The sequence below is a fragment of the Triturus cristatus genome, chromosome 7, assembly GCF_964204655.1.
Source record: "Triturus cristatus chromosome 7, aTriCri1.1, whole genome shotgun sequence".
NCBI lineage: Eukaryota > Metazoa > Chordata > Amphibia > Caudata > Salamandridae > Triturus > Triturus cristatus.
This window is the reverse complement of record NC_140590.1, coordinates 1,411,031,541-1,411,053,272: the sequence shown is the minus strand read 5'-3', so window position 1 is coordinate 1,411,053,272 and position 21,732 is coordinate 1,411,031,541.

The window sequence follows — 21,732 nt, the reverse complement described above, 5'->3', positions numbered from 1 at the left end:
TTCAGAATGGAAATAGGCCTATATGAGCTACATGCCGTTGATGGTTTCCCCGGTTTTAAAATTACAGTGATAGACGCACTGTCCCAGGACTTAGGAGGGGACCCGCCAGCCAATAGGATGTTATTAAATAGTTGAACCAGAAAAGAGGCAAGTTCCCGCTCAAGCACCTTATATATTTCGGCCGGGAGGCCATCTGTACCAGACGCCTTCCCCTTTTTGGCATCATGCAGGGCTTTGATGACTTCCTCCTCCGAGATTTCACATTCTAATGTTTCGCTCTGCTCAGCAGAAAGTGCTGGAAGAGTGATCTTGCTAAGCCAGGAATTGATGGTATTTAAACTAATATTTTTATCTTCACGATAAATAATTTGAAAAAAGTCTCTAAAGGCAGATCTAATGTCATCATCGCGGGAGAGCGGAGAACCATTGACTCTAATCGCATCGATGTTATTCCGTACTTGGTCAGTTTTGGTTTTCCAGGCCAATAGTTTCCCCGCTCCTTCTCCATATTGAAAGTGTGCAAGCTTGCTAGCCTCCCACCTTTCTTGAACCCTCTGATTTAAAATCGAAGCTAGGTGGCCCTTTGAGGAGAGTAAACTCTCAGACAGAGAAGAACGGACCGCTGCTGTATTATAATTATTCCCTTCGTCTAGTTGGGTCTGGATCTTAACAATATTTGCTTCGGCTGACATAACGGCCTCCCTATATTCCTTCCTCCTGAAAGCCGCTTTATTTGTAATAAGCCCTCTCAGAAATGCTTTCAGAGAGTCCCATACAATTCCAATGTCTGCCGAGTCAATATTTACCCTTAAGAAGAGGCTCACTTCAGACCTTAAATAGAGAACGTCTTCTGAGTGGGAGAGTAAGGAGCGATCGAAGGACCAACTCCTCACCGGCGCCCTCAATAGTGATGTAAGATCCAAAGCTATGGCCGAATGGTCTGACAGGTGGATTGGAAGGTATTTAATATCTTTAACAAGATCTACTAAAGAATGGCTAATTAGTATGAAATCAATTCTAGATTGATGGTTATACTTGTGATTTCTGTAGGAGATACCCTGTTTTTCCCCTGCCCTTAACCTCCAAATATCTACATATCCAAACTGCTTCATAGCGTTTAACAAAACAGACCTTGATTTAGATGAAGTTAGCGATCGACTATTGCAAGATTTGTCCAGGGAGGGGTTCAGGACAATATTAAAGTCACCCGCAAAAACTACAGGTTCTGGAAAAGTCAAAAGATGAGATAAAATTATCTCTAATGAAGACGGGTCGTCCTGATTGGGACCGTAATACCCCACCAGAGTTATCTGGGTACCCAAGATGGAGAGTGCTGCAATTACCCACCTGCCTGCAGGATCGACTTTGAAATCCAATACCCTAGCTCTAAGATACTTTTTAAAAATAATCGATACTCCTCTACAAGTCAAAGACTGGGAAGTAGAAATTGCAAAGTCGATCCACTTATTACTTTTGACTACTGCGTCCATTTCATCCTGAGTCAAGTGCGTCTCCTGTAATAAAATGACCTGTGCCTCTGAGTCTCTAAGATATTGCAATAGTTTCCTAGCCCTGGGTTTAGTACGTAGACCATTTACATTCCACGATAATATCTTTAAATTAGCCAAAGCCATGATGTTAGATAGCTGACCCTAAAAGTACAAAACCTCGCGTAAGTGCCCACATTTATCTGAGCTAACTTTATAGCAGACAACAACATATCTAAAATTTTCATATCCAAAGCAAAAGATAATAGAACAGTAAGATGGCACAAGAGGAAATTTTTAATCATTTTACCCCGTGACCCTCCCAACCCCCAACCCCACACCCCCTCCACCCCCCCCTGGAGAACCCGTGGTGTATCTAACCGGATTAAATCCAGCAGATGGCACCCCCAACACAAGCTCCCTTGTTTCACACGCACCCCTGAACTAAGTTACAATCAAGAAGAAAAAGTTTGAAAAGATTTTGAAGTAACCATTTATATAAGCGGAAGGTGGATAGGAAAGTAGTTGGGAGAATACACAGAGAAATTTCTTCTCAACCCTCTTTTTTTTATTTTTTATTATTTAAATGTTTTTTTTTTTTCATCCTTTTTTTCTTTTTTTTTTTTTTTTTTTTTTTAATTATAACAGTATAAAATGTTTTTTTTTTTTATTTTTTTTTTTCCCTTCCTTCCTTCCCTCCTTCCTTCCTTATCAATTAACTCCCCTTATCAAATAACAACATTCAAATGGGTGAACCTAGCCTTCAAAATATCAAATCCTTCCTCAACTCTAACTTAACCCGTTGTCTTATTGCCTAGCTCTAAGAGGAGCTCATCAGCTGCTTGCACTGTACTTATATTAGACATTTTGTTGTTAAACATCACCCTCAAGACAGCAGGGAAAACCAACTGGGCAGTAGCTCCCAACTTTTTGAAAGCCTCAAGCCGCCTTCCAAACTCCCACTGTTTTTCTAACGTGGCCCTGGATAAATCTGACCTAATAAGGAAAGTGAATCCCTTCCCAGGCAGAGATTTTTGCTTCAAGGCTAAGTTAAGGATTTGCTCTTTAAGGGCATAGGTGTGGAAGTTGACGAGGATTTTGCGAGGCTTAGCCCTTTGCTGGTTGCGCCTAAACGGGTCCCTATGACCCTTTGAATGTCAGCGGCCAGTTCTTCTGCTGACTGATCCAGAGCCAGCGACTCCTTCAATAGCTGTACCACATAAGTTTTAACATCCGAACCCTCAGAGCCCTCTGGTACATTGAGTATACGGATATTAGATCTCCTGGCATTGTTCTCTAAAAGTTCCATCCTGTCTAAAAGGGTCTGGTCGACCTTCCGCAGCTTGACAATTTCCTCCTCAGCCTTATCGAGGTGCGTGGACAACACAGTGACTGTGTCTTCTAACTCTCCAGTCCTGGAAGTTAAACCATCGATCTTTTTATCCAGGGACTCACAATAGGTGCGGATGTCCATCTGGTTAGCGGAGGATTCTTCAAAACCCTTTTTGATATCTTGAGAGAGGGAAGAAAACATTGCTAGTAGGGAGGCAGCGGAAACTGAACCCTCAATCTCATGGTAAGAAGCGGAGGCTTGTTGTTGAGCAAAATGTGGGGGAACAACCAACCCTGCTCCAATTGTGACAGCAGGCTCCAGCTCTGCACCGCCTCCCTGACATTCATATGTTAACGGCGCAGGCATACCTCCGGGCAAGGGATCGCCCCTAGATATAACTAACTCCCCCGTAGGAGAGAGGTTCACAGAGGCAGGCAGTGCCCCCGAGTCGCCTCCTATGGGGGGGCAAGGGGCAGAACAGGGGACAGGAGAGGGAGCAGAGGAGGGGGCAGAAGTACAATTCACAGCTGAGAAATGCGGATCTATAACATCCGGAATGATGGGAACAATGGAAACAGGCATTCTCCCCTCCCCTGAGTCTGGAATTGACAGAGAGGCAGACATGTCTTGAGCGTCTTGTAAACAAAGTACCTGGGGTATTGCTTTGAAGTAAGAACGCAGGGACGGTGTTATTTTACTGCCCAACTCTGTACTCAAATCCCTTTTAATTCTCACCTTACGTCTGGCTCCGTTTGCACTTATGCCCTTTGCTTTCACTTCTGTAGACAAGTAAGAAGAGGCTTTCTTACCTTTAAGAAGGCCTCCCACCAGCCTGACCTGGGTTACCTCGGGCGGAGTATGACAAGTGGGCTCCCTCTCCGAGCCTCTGGCTTTTCTACTACCCCCTTTGCCTTTGCCTTTGTTTTTGGGTTTGAGGGGCCTTAAATGCGGCTGCGAACCCTCCTCCTCTGACTTCTCCGAAGGTTCCTCTAAGCAAATTTCCGCTTGCTTTGTGCCCATAGGGCACTGATCTGCCTCTTGACCTGCCTCTTGACCTTCCACCGCACACCGTGGATCAAGCCCAAGATTAGCTGCTTGGGAGTTGACTAGCACATTACATACAGTGAAGGCTCGACAGCGTGCCTTTCTCCCACGTCGCAGCTCCAGGGCGGCAACAGACCAAAGCCAGAGACCGGCCGGTACTCCGTAATGTGTTCCTTCGTCCTGCAGGCTTGATTCAGGGTCAATAGGGCCAATAGGGCGTACAACCTTCCAGCCGCCTCTGCCTCCGCTGCTGAAACCGCCTGATTCGATGCCCAGGGTTCCCGTCATTGAGGATAAACAAACTAGCAAGCTGCCGCGTATGTCCGAGAGAGAAAAAAAAAAAAAAACGCCGTTTTCCTTTTCCCTTCGGTTTTGTTCGTTCTCGATTAAAAAGCCACAAAGCCCGGACTAAAGGGATCCTTTCAAGGTACGGGGAGAATCTCAGGTCCCTAAGTTATTCATTGCTTCGAGTTGCAGGGGATCGGTGCCGAACAACGGGAGCTTGGTCGCGGAGCCCCGCAGCGAGTCAGCCGACTGCCGCCATGTTCTCCGCTCCGGTAATTTTAGATTTAGAACTCCTTCCCCCTCTCCATGGTCCTCGACCATGGAGGTTTAATAACACTCTTCTATCAGATCCACATTTTACTCGCTCATTTGAACAGTTTGCTCAAACATTTTTCAAGGAAAATGAAACCCCTGGGATTACTCCTCAAATTGTTTGGGACTCTTTTAAAGCCACCTCTAGGGACTTTATTATTAACTTTGTCTCTCAAAAGCGGAAGTCTGCTGCTAGTAAATTAAAAATCCTTACTTTACAAATTAAGAAACTAGAATATTCTTATTAGAATTCCCATTCTTCAAGCGTTTTAAATGATTTGTTAAAGGCCAAGTTTGAATTTAATCGGACTTCTACTGAGAATGCTAACTCTTTTCTCCTCAAGCAAATTCGAATTACTATGGTGATCAGAATACATCAGGCAAACTTCTTGCAAATTATCTTAAAATCAAAAAAGAACGTACTGTGATTGATTCCATTCTATCTCCCCCAAGCAAACCTTTCATAAAAGTGAGGATATTCTTTCAGAATTTACTAAATTTTACCAAACTCTTTATTCACCAGAAGTCCAATCGGACACACATGATGCCTCTATTTATTTATCTTCCATTCCACCACCCTCACACTCTGACTTAGATTTTTCATTATTAGAGCAAGATATTCGGATTCAAGATATTTCTACTGCCATCTGCTCTATTAAACAAGGTAAAGCTCCTGGTCCCGATGGTTTCTCTAATGAGTTCTACTCATTCTTCTCTTCTTTCCTTGTACTTAATTAAATCAACTTTTTCTTTACTTTATTTCAAATAAATCATCCTGTGGTTCCTTTCAAGAGGCACTAATTTGCCTTCTTCCAAAAGAGGGAAAAGATCCTAAATTATGTATTAACTACCGTCCTATTTCCCTGATTAATTTAGTTTATAAAATTTTAGCAAAAAGTTTAGCTCTATGTTTGGAGATTTTTTTACCACATTTAATTGGCAGAGAACAGTGTGGGTTCAATAAAGGTAGACTTCTTTCAGACGATATATGTCTATTTTTTAATGTTATTAGTAAGTCCAAATCCTATAAATCCTCTCTTGCAGTGATTGCCTTGGATGCAGAAAAGGCATTCGATAGGGTTAATTGGTCCTTTATTTTTGCTACTCTTTCTTGGTTAGGGTGTAGTCCCAAATTCATCCAAATGTGTCTTTACTTTATTCCTCTCCCAAATCTTCTATTTTTGCTAATGGTCTCATATCTCCCTTCTTTCCTTTATGTAGAGGTGTACGTCAGGGATGCCCTTTGTCCCCCTTATTATTTATTCTTGCCTTGGAACCTTTCTTAATCAGAATAAGTTCCAATCCCCCAAATTACTGTTTTTTCTTATGGGAATTCTCGGCTTAAAGTCTCAGATTACGCTGATGATATTTTGCTCTTTGTGTCACATCCTCAATCTTCTTTACCAGCCTTTTTGTCAGAAGTAGATAGCTTAGCAAGGGTCTCAGGGTACAAGTTAAATACGGATAAATGCAAAATTCCTCCATTAAATAAGTTCTGTTTCCACGCTGATTTCATGGCATCTTCCTTTCATTGGAATCCAAATCAGATTAAATATCTTGGCTTATTGGTTTCTGATTCTGTTAAAAATGATATCACTCTGAACTTGAATTCCCTATCTACAACCCTACATGACCTTACTTCTCGATGGAATCCCCTATTCTTATCATGGTGGGGTCGTCCTGATTCCATTAAGATGATGCTTGTTCCTGTCGTATTATTTTATATCGCTAACATGCCTGTTAATATCCCCAAACATTATTTTAAAAACATCTACTCAATTTTATCTAAATTTGTATAGAATGGGAAAAAATCTAGGATGTCTTTACATAAACTTAAAAAACCAAAATCTCTGGGAGATGTTAATTTTCCGGACTTCATCAAATACCATCAGGCCTTTTGTCTTAAGCAGTCGGCCTTTTTATTACAAAATAATGAAGATACTCCAATAGCCTTTTGGGCTGATCTGGAGATATCTTTTTTCAACCCCTTCTCTTTGCTAGAATGTTTATCTTTTTCTTCTAAACCATCTTTCTTATCTCCTCCAACTTTCAAGAATACATGCAGGATTCTTTCTCCCGGTTTTATGTCATTCAAATCATCTAGAGAGAAATTTTAGCCTCCTCTGTTTGGTATAATGTTCTGATTTAAATAAAAAACAGAGTTATTTTTTTGGAAAGACTGGCATTCTAAGGGTTTAAAACATGTATCTCAATTATACCAGGATGGCACCAGTCTCTCCTTTTCAGATGCTCAATCAGTCTTTTCTTTTCCGGCCTCATATGAAAATAATTATAACCTACTTATTCTAGCGATACAAAAGTCTTATCACAACCTCTCTTCCGAACAAATTTCGACTTTTTCTCCTTCTCCTCTTCCCAATTTATTAGACACTTTGCCCTCTGCGTCACACATTTATAAGCATATAACTCTAGTACCAGTAGATAGAGACAAAACCGATGTTGAAATTTGCTGGGAAATTGATCTTCAATCTACCTTTCCTACTTCCCTGTGGGATATGACTTGGTCTAAAATAAGAAAGTTCTCCAGAGCAGCTAACACAACTCAAATATTATTTTTTATATAAAATAGATTATTTATTATACCTGTTAGGCTCCATAAATTAAATCCGACACTCTCTCTCAAATGCTGGTCTTGTGCTCACCCTTTTGCAGACCTTAAACATATGTTATTTGAATGCTCCCTTATTTATGACTTTTGGTTAACAGTCTGGAAACAAATTAATTCAATTTTTAACTCTCACTCCCCTTTTAATTTTGTTAATCTTTTTCTGGGTAGTGCTTCAGAATATTGGTCATCTCAATCTGATAATTTTTACATCATTGATTTACTTCTAGCAATAGCTTTCCAGCAGATTACTAAATCCTGGAAGGATTCTTTCCAATTATCCTTTCAAGCATGGTGGCATGGTGTATGTTATCACCATAGGCTTGATAGGGCTTACGTTCAACCTGTTTCGTTAGCCATTAAAAGAGATTACTTATGGCTCCCAATCACCTCCTTTTTAGACAACTCTGTTCTTTCCACACATTTTCATAACCCACGAATTGAAGAAGTGCCTAAGCCTCCTTGATGTAATTATTTGTTAAAATATTTGTTTCTATTTCTGTATGTTATGTTATGTTCTTTTTTGTCTGAATTTCTTCATTGCATATTCCATACTTGTTACCTTATTATGCTCATCTATGTTTTCTTGCTGGTGTTTATCATATGTTTCCATTTTCAAGTTTCATGATTCTATATTTTTTCAATGATTCTCTGTTGATCTTTTAATCTGTTTTCATTGCAAATTATTTTTAATACACTTTCACTTTAAACTTGAAAAAAGAAAATAAAATAGTAGAAGGAATGGGTACTTTAGCTTTAGACCACAACATAAAGGAAAACTTTGTATATCTGTGTACTGTGAGGAAGACACTTCACCTGGCAATGGCTCAGGATAATGAGGCCCCGCTATGTGCGAAATACAAAGAGCAGAAAGATGCTCAAAGTACTATACACTTAAACTCCTTAGGTCAACCTAAGGAGTGAGGTGTCTTCCTCACAGTACACGGGTAAGGCACACCTGCTATTACAGCAACTAGATGATAATTATTATATCACTAGTATTTGACTTGATGTTTAATTTAACAAGAATTGGATGGCTTAGTAGATAAGTGACAGGTTATTGTCCTTTTTGTGTTTGTTCCTACAGGTACTCACAGTATCCTTGATACAGATGAGGATTTGGAAAACCTACTAATACAGGTCACATGGTTGTGATCGTTCCAACTGTGTCATTATTCATTATTTTTTCACTTGTTTGGGCATGTTATTCGCAGTAGCAATTTATTTAGTGTTTGGTCCTGACGAAAGCCGTGGATTCATCTAGTCCGTTAGGCTGAAAGATGTAGACCTTCTTTTTGACACAGACAGTTATTATGTTAAAACTGTTGTTGCACGTTTTTTAATCTGGACATTAGGAGATACCCAATAAAACTTATCTCCTGGTGGTCATTTTAGACATCACTTTCACTTTCTTATTCACATCCACTGCGTCCATCACTCCCTAAATAACACCTCTTCACATCTAGTGGATCCATTAATTTGAAAACATCCGTGAGCTCCACTTCATAGTTGAAGGGTTGTAGCCCTTGGCGTCACCAGCGTGGTGCTAGGAGGAGACCCAGACGATGAAGCATGTCACCTCGGTGAGTGATGGGAATCCGTCCTATTAATAGGAATGCCCAGACACAGATTCTGGTCGTTCCTCATATGGTCGCGTTCTAGTAAGCCAGGCAAAGTTTTAGACATTGTTGTTGTTTGTATCTATTTTGTAAGCCCCTGGCCTGTGCCTGGAAAGAAGGTAGAATTGAGGCTGCAGTGTACTGCTTAGATTCCTTACGCTGGAGGGAGTACACACATGTACTGAAGGAGGGAAATGGAAAAAGGCCTCCTCTTCGAAATTCAATTAGGTCTTTTCTGAGACCGAGGGTTGAAGATTAGTTTTCCTGAGATTGCTATTTGGTAGATGGCAGGTTGAGCGTTGTGACTAAATTTCTTGTGTCACAATGTGAAGGGTGCTTTAGAAGGGAAGCAGCCCTTTTTCTCTCCTTCTGATAACTATTAAGTGTCGATATTGATAGTCAGGTGCAGACTACTCACACCTCTTTGTACCTCTGACGTGGGTGCTCCAACATGGAGATGGCCTTCTGTGCAGATTATTGCTTAAGACATAGACTAAGGCTGGAGTCTAGCCTGTGGAGGACACATGAAATGGGAAATGACCCAACCTGTTCTGCAAAAGAAGAGAATACACATCCCCTGTCTGCTAAATCTCCATAAAAGTGAAATCTGTTGAACCACTCTTTGTTCCATTTCAGAGTTCTCTATGACTAAAGAAGTTGTGATCCAAAGAGTATTCACAGGGCAACTGCTCAATCAGCGTTTGTGTTTGCCTGTCAGCCAGCTTCTCAGAAGTGTGCAGACATCACCTGGATCCAATCTGGAGGAAGAATGGCTTGACTTATCCTTATGATACCGCCAACTCTGTACTGCACAGTCTCCGCCACCCCAAAAGTGAAGACTCCAAACCTTTGGTACCTGCCCAGGATACCCCTAGTGAGTGGTTAAACCTGGCACAGACCATTAAGGATGCTAAGTGGACTGCGCTTCTCAAAGATCAGGGCAATTGCTGTTTTGTCACTACTTGGTGAACCAGAACCTGCCACTGAGGTGCTAAAGACCTCAACACTCAAACGGACTGCTGACATTGTGCTCTCAAAAGAATCTTAAACTACCTTGTTGTCAACAAAGCCTGTGCCAAGAGAAGGCGACTGTTGAAATGCCTTCACCTTGCGGTTCCAGCGTGACTGACAGCATACTCACTGGAGGATTTGGGCTCACCAGCACTGAGAAACTGCTGGAGCACAGACGAGGGCCCTTAGCAGAAACCGCAGCTCCTGCTGCCACTATCTGAAGACTCACCACATAGCCTGCAGCCACCCCACCCGAGCAGGACTGACAGAAGTAGTGCACTTGGTCCTGTGCACTACTGGTAAGCCTGCCCCCATGTGGAGGCCCATGACATTTCTACACAACCAAGAGGTAGGAATGGGTGAGCGACTATATGGCTATTTACCATTCCCCCCTTCTCAGACGTTACTGTGCATTAAGAGAGGGGAATGAGCACTGTAGCGAGCTAGGATCTACACCACCAGAACCCCAAGACCATAGAGAGAAGCCTGTGATGGCTTGTCATCACTACCACTAAGATTGAAATCCTGAACGGGTTGTTCTTGGCCCACTTTGCAGAGCTATAGTAGGATGGACTGCCTGTACAGGCAAACCACCTCAGGGCCCATGGAAGGAGGCCCAGTAGCCTCTGTCTTCCACCTGACCCCAATCAGAGTTAGACAGACCAGTGCTTAGTTTTAGCCAGTGGTTGCCAGCGGGGGCACTTATTTTTAGGGGCCTGCACTTATTTTTTCATATAAGATATTTACTGAGTGCAAGTGGGGGAAAAACACAAAGACCATTAAGATGGAGGAAGAAAAAGATGACAAAACCATCACAAACAGAAAGTGGGAACCACCAAGAGCGACTAAAAGGGTCAGGGAGTGCTGCCACTTAATTGCACCAGCAGTCATATTCAGCTCTGAGCAGAGTTTCGGGCACCGACACCCTCCCATTAACAAATGAAGTACTGAAACAGACCATATAATAGAAGCACCCTAAAAACTGAGGGGTAGATTTGCAAGGAACTGACGCATCTGCATAGATGCGTCAGTTTCCTTGCGTTAGCGCCAAATGTCCTTGCGCCACTATGGATGCGCTGTATTTACAATACAGTGCTGCATGGCGCATGGATTAACAGATGAGTCAGAAATTCTGACGCATCTGCTGTCGCAACAGTGACACATTGCTGGAGTTGCTCATAAAAGTGACACAACTCCAGCAATGTGCCACAATAGATGGGTGAGTCCCATTCAAAAAGCCCAGCGTCATTCCTTACGCCTGGTCCGAGCAGGCATTACGGTTTTGACGCAGTGAAGGCGTAGCGTGACGCAGTGAAATCTTGTAGATTTCACTGCATCAGTTCTACATGGCTTTTTGCATGGAAACGCCCACCCTGCATACATTATACCTGACGCAGGTATAATGTGACGCAGGGCTTTACAACGTGATGCATCTCCCTAGATGCGTCACGTGGTAAATGAGCTGCAACATTTAAGCCGCAGCTGCGTCACAAAAGTGACGCAACGGCGGCGCAAAAGTCACGCACGGGGCTTGTAAATCTGCCCCTAAATTGTTTGAGCAGGCATGCTTTAGGTTGAGTTCTTTGTGATTTTTGTCTGTTTTTAGTTTATTTTCTCCTGTGGCGAACAGAATCCTAATGTTGTTCGTAGACGCCATGCCCCACATTAATAAATATTAAAAAATAAGACATACTGTCGGATTAGGGTAACTACACATACAAGAGACTATTGGAAAAGAAAGCCTTTGCTCAAATACAAACAAACAAACCTTTGCTACCTTACCACTGTAAGAACCTTGTCCAGATAATGCAAACAGATACAGAAGTGAGTGCACTACAGAAAAAAGAATTGCATTAAACATTTTGTATGTTTACTTTACTCTAATCGTTCGAGCCCAGAAAAGAAAACAGTTTAATAGGAAGAGCCAAGACAGGACTGAAAGGTGATTACTCCATGCTTGGCTGAATAAACATGTTGTCCTTAATTGTACTCTTTTTTTGTCAAAGCTTGGAATACAGCCTACTCTCCCAGGTATTGCAAATCGATGTCTGTATGTCTGTTTTTGTTCTCAAAGGGACAGTGTCATAAAGCCCTGAATTGAAGGCAGACCATACAATGATGTTAGTCTATTATACTCCAAACCAGGGCACCAACACTCTCTTGTCTTTTTTTAATGCAGATTGAAGCAAGAGCGAGTGATGGCCCTCGATAACCTGCTACCAATAACAACCTCTATCACTATGGGCACAGACAGAAATAATCAAAACTACAAGGTCAATCAATACATCATTCCACTGCAAACACACGGGTTACAGAACACTGACCCGTGCGCTGCTTGTGGGATCCAGGCAGGTGCCACAATCTCTGGCCTATATTTTGAAGTTTGTTTTCTGTAAAGAAGAATAGGTTCATTTGAATCCAATTCAATGTGCAATGCAGAAATGTACATTTTTCTAAAATAGAATACAAGAACATTTTATGAGCAGACGCGAACTTAGGGGTCTATTAGAATGCCGGGCGGATCGCCACCGCCTGCATGGCAGTGGCGATTCGCCTGACATTCTCCTCCGCCCGCATGACCTTTCCCCCCGCCATATTAGTATGGCGGGGGGGGGGCCCTGGCAGATGGAAAGACCGTCCGCCGGTTTTCCGCCGGTCACACAGGTGACCGGGCAGAAAAGGGGCCTGATACGGTGGCGGTGACTGCTAGACACGGCCATCCATATTATGATGGCAGCGGGAAGCAGCCTTTCTGTGGTGGCGTTGCTGCCACGGAAAGGCATGCGGTTTTCTGAGTTGAGGGTCCGTTGCGGGCCCCCAGGATGTTGGGGAGGTGGGGGGGTACATGGGGGGTACCTATGGTGCCCCCCTGCATTGGCACGGACAAAGTGGCAGGCACCACGCGTTGCCTGTCACCTTGTGCATGCCAAGGCACGACGTGCATTCCCAGCATTGTGGCGGGCGTTGCTCACAGCGCCGCCCGCCACAATGCTGGGAATAGAGGATGGCGGTGGTGGCATCCTAATTACCAGTGCGGGACCGCCGCACCACTGGCGGCCGGTCCCAGCATCGCTAGGGTGCCATCCTAATTAGCCACTTAGTTTGAAATTAGCCATCCACTTTTTCTGATGCACTTTGATTCCACAATCAGCATCCCTAAGACGTGCCCCACTCCTCTGTGGCCTGCACAATGTAATTATACATTTCTTTGTATTGTCTTGAAGAAAAAACATTAGGGGGCAGATTTACAAGAAGGCGCCACAGCGTGGCACCGCAAGCCCTTTGGTTTCGCCATGCAGTGGCACCTTCTGAGCACAGGAATGCGACATATTTACAATGATATGTCGCATTCCTGTGCTTTCCCCAGCGCTGGCGCACAAGCTGCTGCCATGCGCTGGCGCAGGCACCCTTGCACCATGGTGCAAGGATGCCTGCGTCATGGGGAGATTGTTTCACTACAGGCATGTTCCTCTTTCAATGCGTGCTGTAGAATGCAGCACACATTGAAAGAAGAAAAAAAGGAGGAGAAATTAAAACATTTTCCGTTGTTGTGCCTCGCTAAGCCACCCCTAGGGTGGCATAGCATACTGATGCATTTCCAGGGTTACGAATCCTCGTAAATCTGGAAATGTGTCTGGTTCCATGGGTGTTGCGTGGGAAAACCTACAGCAACACCCATGGAACACCCTTTTCACGCAAAGTGCAGCGCGTAAAGGGGTGTATTTACAAGGACAGGAAAAGCCAAGCAGGGTGGCTTTTCCTGTCCTTGTAAATATGGGGCAGTACAATGCGCTGTGTCACATTAAGTGACGTACTGGCAGCACAAGGGGCTTGTAAATCTGCCCGTCAGAGAGGTCACCTGTATCTTACACGTTGTTTATAGTTGTGGTGGAATAGAAGACTGTATTAGCTCCAGGTTCGAATCTAGTAGTCTTTTCAAACAATCAGAGGGGCTTATTTATCACTTTTTGTGACGCTCTGTTGGCGCAGGAGCCTGCTCCATATGTACCAGGCAGCAATAAGTCACCTTTTTTGGCTTAATACTGCCTTGTTTCCTTTAACACCGTTTTCTGCGTGAAAGGAGCGTTCAATGGGTGTTGCTGCGGGCGTTCCCAGCAACATCCATGGCTTTTTGACACTGCCCAAGATTTATGAGAAATCGTAACTCTGAGGCAGCGCCAAAACACTTACGTCTCCCCAGGAGAGGCGCAAGGCAGGCACAACAAGAAGAAATATCTTTATTTCTCCTCGTTTTTCTTATTTCCATGTGTGCTGCATTCTGCAGCACACATAGAAAGATGAAAAAGCCTCTTGTGATTGTTTTTGTGCAGGAAGGTTTTCCTTCCTCCACATAATTAATCATCCTCGCAATGCAGGCACCCTTGTACCATGCTACAAAGGTGCCTGCATTGGCGCATGGCAGCCCATTGTGCACCAGCGCAGGGGAAAAGGAAAGGAAGGCTGATAGATTCGGTGCATTCCTGCTCTTTTCTTTTGCCATAGGACAGTGCTGCAGGAAGGCCTGCGGCACTGCCCTACGGAAAAAACTCATAAATGAGTCTAAGGCTTCAGTGGCAAGTGGTAAGCTAAAGAGATCTCCTCTCTCCCCTATGCAGTACTCATTGCCTAATGTCCCCACACATGGTTGCGGCTCTACTAGGGCTGTGACTGAGCCCCCGGGACCCTGCTGTGCTTAGTGTTGCTTCAGGGTCCCTGGTGCAGCTCACCTTTATCAGAAGAAATCCTGCCTGGTGAGAGGTGAGAATGCTGGTGATTTTTGGTGATACAGGATAATTGTGCAGTGGAAGAGTAATGGCCTTTATAAAGCTTAAACACATCGCGGAAACACTGTCTTAGTTTGCATAGGTCATTGATGTTGAAAAACAAGTCCACCATCATGCTGGTCAAACGTGAACGTTTCAATAAATATAAATAGAGAAACTAGGAATTACTGGCTTCAAGGAACTCTTTAAAATATACTTTATTGTTTTTTTTATGACCAAAGAAAAAGCAGAACAAGCAACCAAAAGGCAGAACAATAAGAGTCATATTTACAGTACAGTCAAAGAGCTGTGCCCTCATGAAACGTTAATCATCACACAGAACTGAGTGCCAAGAAATAAAAAGGAAAAACAAAAACAAAGGGAGCAGAGGCAATAAACAGCAAGTTCAATACAAGGTGGGTACAAAAATATTGATTAATAGTTCAGTTCGGTAGTGCCCCGAAGGCCAGCACCAAGACGCCACCAGTCCTCCTTAGGGGTGAGACAGTGGGCCAATGGAGGAGTTTGGTTCAGTATGCAATGTAGTTCCACCCACCAGCACGGCAAGGGGGCAGAAAGTCATGAACATACCATCTACTGTTCATCAGATCCTTCTCTAATTTGTCATCACTACTATATCTTTCATATGTAATCCCTCAGCCAACATCCACTATCTCTTTGAAGTCCTTGAACCGACCTTCTAAATTGAGACACTTCTGACTGAGCCATTTGATCCTTTCAGTAGAAGTGCTGTTAGTAAGGCTGCCCTTTTATTTATTGTGCTCTTTGTTTTGAAAGGTGCCAAGCTTAGTAAGCATGGTTTTGAAGTTAGTTACAGCAGGTGACCCATGCTTGTAGAGTATCGATAAGAGGCCACCTGCTAATGCAGGTAATCCGTGGACAATCGCAGGTCAGGTGCAAGAACATTGGCTCCAAGGTACTGCACTTAGGAAACATCTTGTACATACATGGCTAAATTTTATGCAATACACTGGTGGTCATGTATATGCGATTGAGTATTTTCAACTCTATAACATGAAACCTTACACTCTGTATGGATTCATTCACTTGGGCACAAGTCTTGTCCCACTTGTTCGCAGCAGTTTCCTACCCATGTGTCTGTACCGACTTGTTCCTTATTGGGAGGACTTTGTAGGTACAGCGCTCTAAAGCAATCCTGTACAGTGTGGTGATAGGTTTGCAATCTGACATCAGGAATAGTATGGCGCAGAGAACATTGTATGTAGTGGAGTCCTGCAGAAAGGAGGCCCATGTGTTGCTTGCAGCCTTGAAAATTCTTTTATATTGAAGAAAGTAACCCCTATGTATGCCAAGAGAAGACTGAGTTTCAGTAAAGGTGATGGATTAAATTACTGCTAATGACTAGGTGGCCTATTTGACAGAATTCCATTAATTTCCACTGAAAAACACCCATGCCTGTCTCAGTTCTGCAGAAGTGGGGCAATCAAAGAGTGTTGGATGGTCCTGCTATGCAGTAGTGGCAGCATCTGTTTTTACTGTTGTGAAGCTAAGCTGATAAGGTGTGGAGCCAAGTTATCCTGAGGAGAAATAAAGACAAAATCTTCACCACAGGCCAATGTTTTAATAGATGAGACAGCTTGAATTAAGCATAGTTCTCCTGGTGGTATATGTTCATGATGATCTTTATGAAGCAAGTTAAGAATCACATTCAGCAGTCTACTAACCAGACTTATGCCAAACATCTTTGTGTCGAAATTTCACATTATAGCAGGGTGGACAGTCCTATAGGTCATTCTCTGGTACGGGAACCATTAAAACCTTAGCCTCAGCATGTTTAGGGATAGTATTCCATTCATCTCAACCTCCTTTACCAACAGCTGCAGGAGCTGATTTACATACCTTCCCCCATAGGCCAAATTTAACTCAGCCAGGAAGCTTTTTTCTTGGTGACCATTTCAGTCTTGAAATCCATAATAGCTCAAAAAATGTCCTCCTTGATTTGGTCTACTTCCAGCTCATCCCACTGAGTCCCGGGAAAACTCAGTGCCCAGCTGTGCCCATGATGTCAGCAGCATCTCTTGTGGATTGGGGTACATGCTGGGTGTACAAACTTAAATAATACATTTTTTTTCGCACACATTTTTCATACAACATTACTGTGTTATGGTTTTCTTCTGTCCTCACCCAAACCTCATCCACATGTGGTATTCAATATTCATAGTGGGATACCATACATAGTCAATATCATAACTATGGTGCATGATATAGTATAGGGTGAAGTTATAAGTTTATAACTTTACTGTTATCCATTTCCATTTAGTAATTGTTACTTTTATTTGTATTTAATCTCCCTCTACTACATAGCATTGCATTGATAAAGTTAGGTAGAACCTTAATTATTCACCATTGCGTTCCGACCTTTAAATTTATTTATCTGGATCAAAATTTTTCAGCCACTGTAACACCTTATGCTAATAAAACACTGAACTATATTACATATCCTGTCACCAGTTTAAAAAAAAATCATCACATAATTTGTATCCAGCCCCTTAATTTGAGACCAAATGTACCACTGAAAAGGCATATTCAAAGGCAGTTACTTTCTTTTTGTGGCTATTTATACCCATTTGTGCCTATGCAACCTGGATGTGGGCCTGGAAGTTGAGCCCAGTCTTAGTTCAGTTTTGCTTTCTCTTATTGGGCCCGATTCACAAAGGTAATCTGAGACAAAATCCTAACTTTGCGACTTTCGGTATTCATAAAGGGCATTTAGGAGTAGTAAAGTTAGGAATTCTAACTTTACTACTCCTAAATGCCCTTTCTGAATACCGAAAGTTGTAAAGTTAGGATTTTGTCTCAGATTACTTTTGCGAATCGGGCCCATTATTATTTGTAGACGCTATATTGGGTAAATTACGTGTATCAAAACTAATCATCCCACTTTGATATTCACTAGTGTTATTTATTATGGTTTGGTGGTTCAGGCTATTCTTTACACAACTAAAGTGTGCAGCCCGTTGAATAAATGCAACCAATGCTGAGCACAAAGGAACCATCAATTATATTCATGCATTTACATTAAGAAGACAACTTTCACCATTCAGCAGTCCTACAAACAAGACATATCTGCACTCCATGGCCCCCTTGGTATGTGTAACATGTAACGGGGTTCCCAGGATCACCCATACTTCCACTGCCCTGGAGTAAGATGTATGCTCTACATGATAGATGTGACCACTCCAACCAGATGGATTTTTACACTTTCCTCTTTTATCAAGTATATATCCTACAGCAGACCTGGATGAATTTCATGGCGCTTAAGATACAACTCACTGACCGTCATTTGGTCTGATCATCAAGTCCCCTGACATTCCAGGCTAACATATCCAGTTCTTTATACCTAGATATCCAGAAATTGGTACCTCTAGCCTATGTGGTCATATCTCCTCCCTACCCCCAGTAACTTGACCATCACATCCGCATAGTGCAGCCTAACATTTACAACATATAAACTCCCAACTCAAAGCAGGAGATTTAAACCTTGTAGGACATGATCTATAAGGGAATTCTCACCTAACAGGGGGTTAATGCTTCCCAAACACAAATACACTTTACCTTAAACCTCAGCTGGAGAAGGCAGGTCTTCATGAAAGAAAACATGTTTCATTGCAATGATCTTCCTATGAACCCCCGGCTAATTGTCAGATTAGTTTTGACCATGCCTAAGCCTATGTTCCACAAGTTAGCACTGAATACAGCATATGCAGAACAGTTAGTAACTGATGCATGATAGTGTTAATGCCCCAGAAGAAATACCCCAATTCCTACATGTCATTGCTAAGAGGCCATAAAAGACCTGCACCACATTTAGGACAAAGCCTTTTAAGGTTGAAAACGGCCTGATTCGTAGAATCGGGCCGTTTACAAATTCAAAAGCTATTTCCAAATGTACAAACTGTGATCCAGTAACCTATTACCAAATCGAAATTTAGGTTTGCAAATCGGTATTCGGAAGGGGTGTGTTCAGGGCATCCCTTTCAAACACTGATTTGCATTAGCTTGTAAGAATGATTTGCGGACGAAATGCGTTGCAAAACATTCGCACTTTACCACCAACTCTAAGCTTGTGGTAACCCATTCGCTAATGGGAAGGGGTCTCCAGGGGACCCCTTCACCTTTGAGAATTGGTTTTTTTTTTTTTTTTTTTTTAATTGAAACTTACATGTTTAATTTTTTTCTTTTTAAATGACTGATATTTTCCTTTAAGGAAAACGAGCAGCATTAAAAAAAAAGATTGCTTTATTTAAAAACAATCACAGACATGGTTTTCTGCTGACCCCGGGAGGCCACCATCCCTGTGATGGCAGTGAATCGTAGTGGGTCACAAATTACGACATGCCTCATTAATATTCATGAGGTAGGTCTATTTGCGACCCACCACAAATAATTGTTTAGGGAATAGGGGCTAAATAACCCTTTTGTAAATTAGTGATAGCGATTACCAAATAGCGATTCGCAAAAAGTGGCTATTTGGTAATTGCTATTATAATTCTTCGTATATCTAGCCCTTAGAGAGGAGTCTGGGTTATTTCAGTGTTTCATTCTAACCAACAAATTAATTTTGTGGTGAGTCAGTAGCTTTAATCATTTCTGTGTCCTTCCATTATGCCTTGAGAAAATGTTTGCACTGCATTGTCGTGCAACTTAACCTACAGTATAAAAAAGAAGCTCCTTGATGCCGAAAGCAACACATCCCTTCTAGACTTATCAGGCAACCAACATCAAGGAAGGGTACCATATCCATTATTCCTGCAGGGCGTTTCCTCTTGTAGTTCTACCCACCCTCCTACCTGCTTCAAATGATCATTCAAGTCTTCCTTTGGGGACATAGTGGGGACTTCCACCAATGTAGCACAATCTCTTCTCATTGTTGAGAGTCTCGATGGGCATCCCTGATTTGGTGGTGATAGTCCACTCAGGTGCCCGCTTATCCTCAGCGAATGATAAGGTTCAAAAGTCATGCTATGCATTTTCAAATCATGTCCATAAAAAGCAACTAGCTATAGCCACGGTTGTTACATCTTTCTAAAAATAGGCATGCAGTCTCTGAAAATAAGTTCTAATTTTGCCAGGAAGAACAAATACTTCATGTCTATCTCAGCGCTTTTCTTCTTTACAGTATAAGGACAGGGGGGTATATTTACAAGGGGATAGCACCACCAGAGCGTCACTTTAAGGGACGTTCTGGTGGTGCTATGCCCTTCTCCTTATTTACGGAATCGGCGGCGCGAAATCCCTTTGAGAGGCTTAACGCGGCCTTGTAAATATGTCCCCTTTACACTAATAACTTTGTGTGAGAGGGGCGTGCTATGGGCGTTCCAACACAACACTCATTGCTTTTTGACGCTGCCCCAGATTTAGAAAAATCTGTAAATCTGAGGCAGCGTCAAAAACTAACAGCATGCAATGGCAGGCATAAGAATGGCGCACTGAGGAGAAATACTTTTATTTCTCCATGTTTTTGCTTTTTCTATGTAATCGCCATTATTGATTGTTTATGTACAGGAAGGGACACCCTCCTGCACATAAACAATCACTCCCCGCAATGCTGGCACAATTGCACTATGGTGCAAGTGTGTCTGCTTGGGCAATAGGCAGCTATTTTTATTGCCAGTGCTAGGGAAAACAAAGGGGTGCCACCTTCTTGTTGTAAATATGGCGCTGCCAAATTTTGCGCAACTCCACCATGTCCCTGTAAATATGCCCCAGGGTGTCTGCTTTCTGCTTTAGGAAAGTTTTCAAACAGAATGATCATCACTTTTTTAAATCAGAGAGGCCCTTGTCATCTTGGTATCTCAAATTTTAAGATCTCTGTCTCCATAATTGAAATGTCAAAATGGAGAAAGACAGCCGACTGGGCACCACAAGAGATGACGGAGGCATTGTTACTCAATGGGCCCTTTCATCAAGGGAAGAAGTCTGCTGGACATGTTAGTTTCAGGTAAGTCTTGGCCCATAGCACCAAAATAATTGCCAACTTCTGGATCTCTGCCGGTCCTGGCCGGTCTATGTGGCATATATTGTTATTTTGAGTTTTATATAGAGCAAACTTGACCAAAGGTATCAGAGCGATTTACGTGAGCACCAGTTGCGTTACAGACGGACACATTCATTTTGCTAGGCACAGGGATATTATGTGATTTGCCCATAATCCCAGGATGTTGAGCGTCCCTGCCAAAACTCGAACCCGGTTCCCCACCTTTGAGGTCCACCTCTCTAGCCGCTAGGCCACATCCTCTTTGTTTTCTGAAGTTTTCTCACAACTGTATGATGTTGGGTCACCTGTTATTGTTTCCTTTGGTGAGGTGTCCCAGATAGACACCCTTTCTCATATCTTTCGATGATCCGTTGATTAAAAAATCCACTCATTAATACTTGTTTCCAGTGAGTATCTAAGACCATGTTGCACTTGATGTCCCAGAGTCACAACCAGTGCTGGGACCTACTTTCTGTGCCATCGTTGCACTTTGGTATTTCAGAAGGAGAAGCTGAAGCTTGAATAGCCTATTCCGGAGTACATATTGTGCTGGCAGTACAAGTAAGCCCGCGCTATCTCAAAGTGATGTTCCCTCATTTGCATGCGAGCATTGCCCCAAGCCAGTGAGGAAATACTTACCCTCTGTGTATTATTATAGGAAACCTATGGAACACCTTGGCATCCCCTCTGCAGGCAGTTGCAGTTACTCACTTCACCTAGCTCCAGGAGGGTTTTTGCCTGCACAGTGATAGGTGGACCAGCAGATTCAGCTGTCAGACTGCCTTTCACTAATGGGCTACCCCAGTGCAGGTGGGAGCTCGCTGCTGCACTGGGTACAGTGTGTTAAATGTAATAGGGCAAACTGGCCAGTCAACACCTGAAGGACCCATTTAAAAGTTCAAGTGCACCATGATGCAAATAGGGACAGTGCACCCTATATATCATGAGGGCTATATTTTCGCCAATTACAGCAGGCTGGACTACGGCAACGCACTCTACGCAGGAATCCCGGCCAAACACCTACAACGGCTGTAACGCATCCAGAACGCCTCCGCCCGCCTGATCCTCAACATCCCTCGACGCAGCCACATCACCTCCCCCCTAAGAGACCTGCACTGGCTCCCCGTCAACAAGAGGATCACCTTCAAGCTCCTCAGCCACGCACACAAAGCACTCCACGACACCGGACCAGCCTACCTGAACAACAAACTCAACTTCTACACCCCCGTCCGC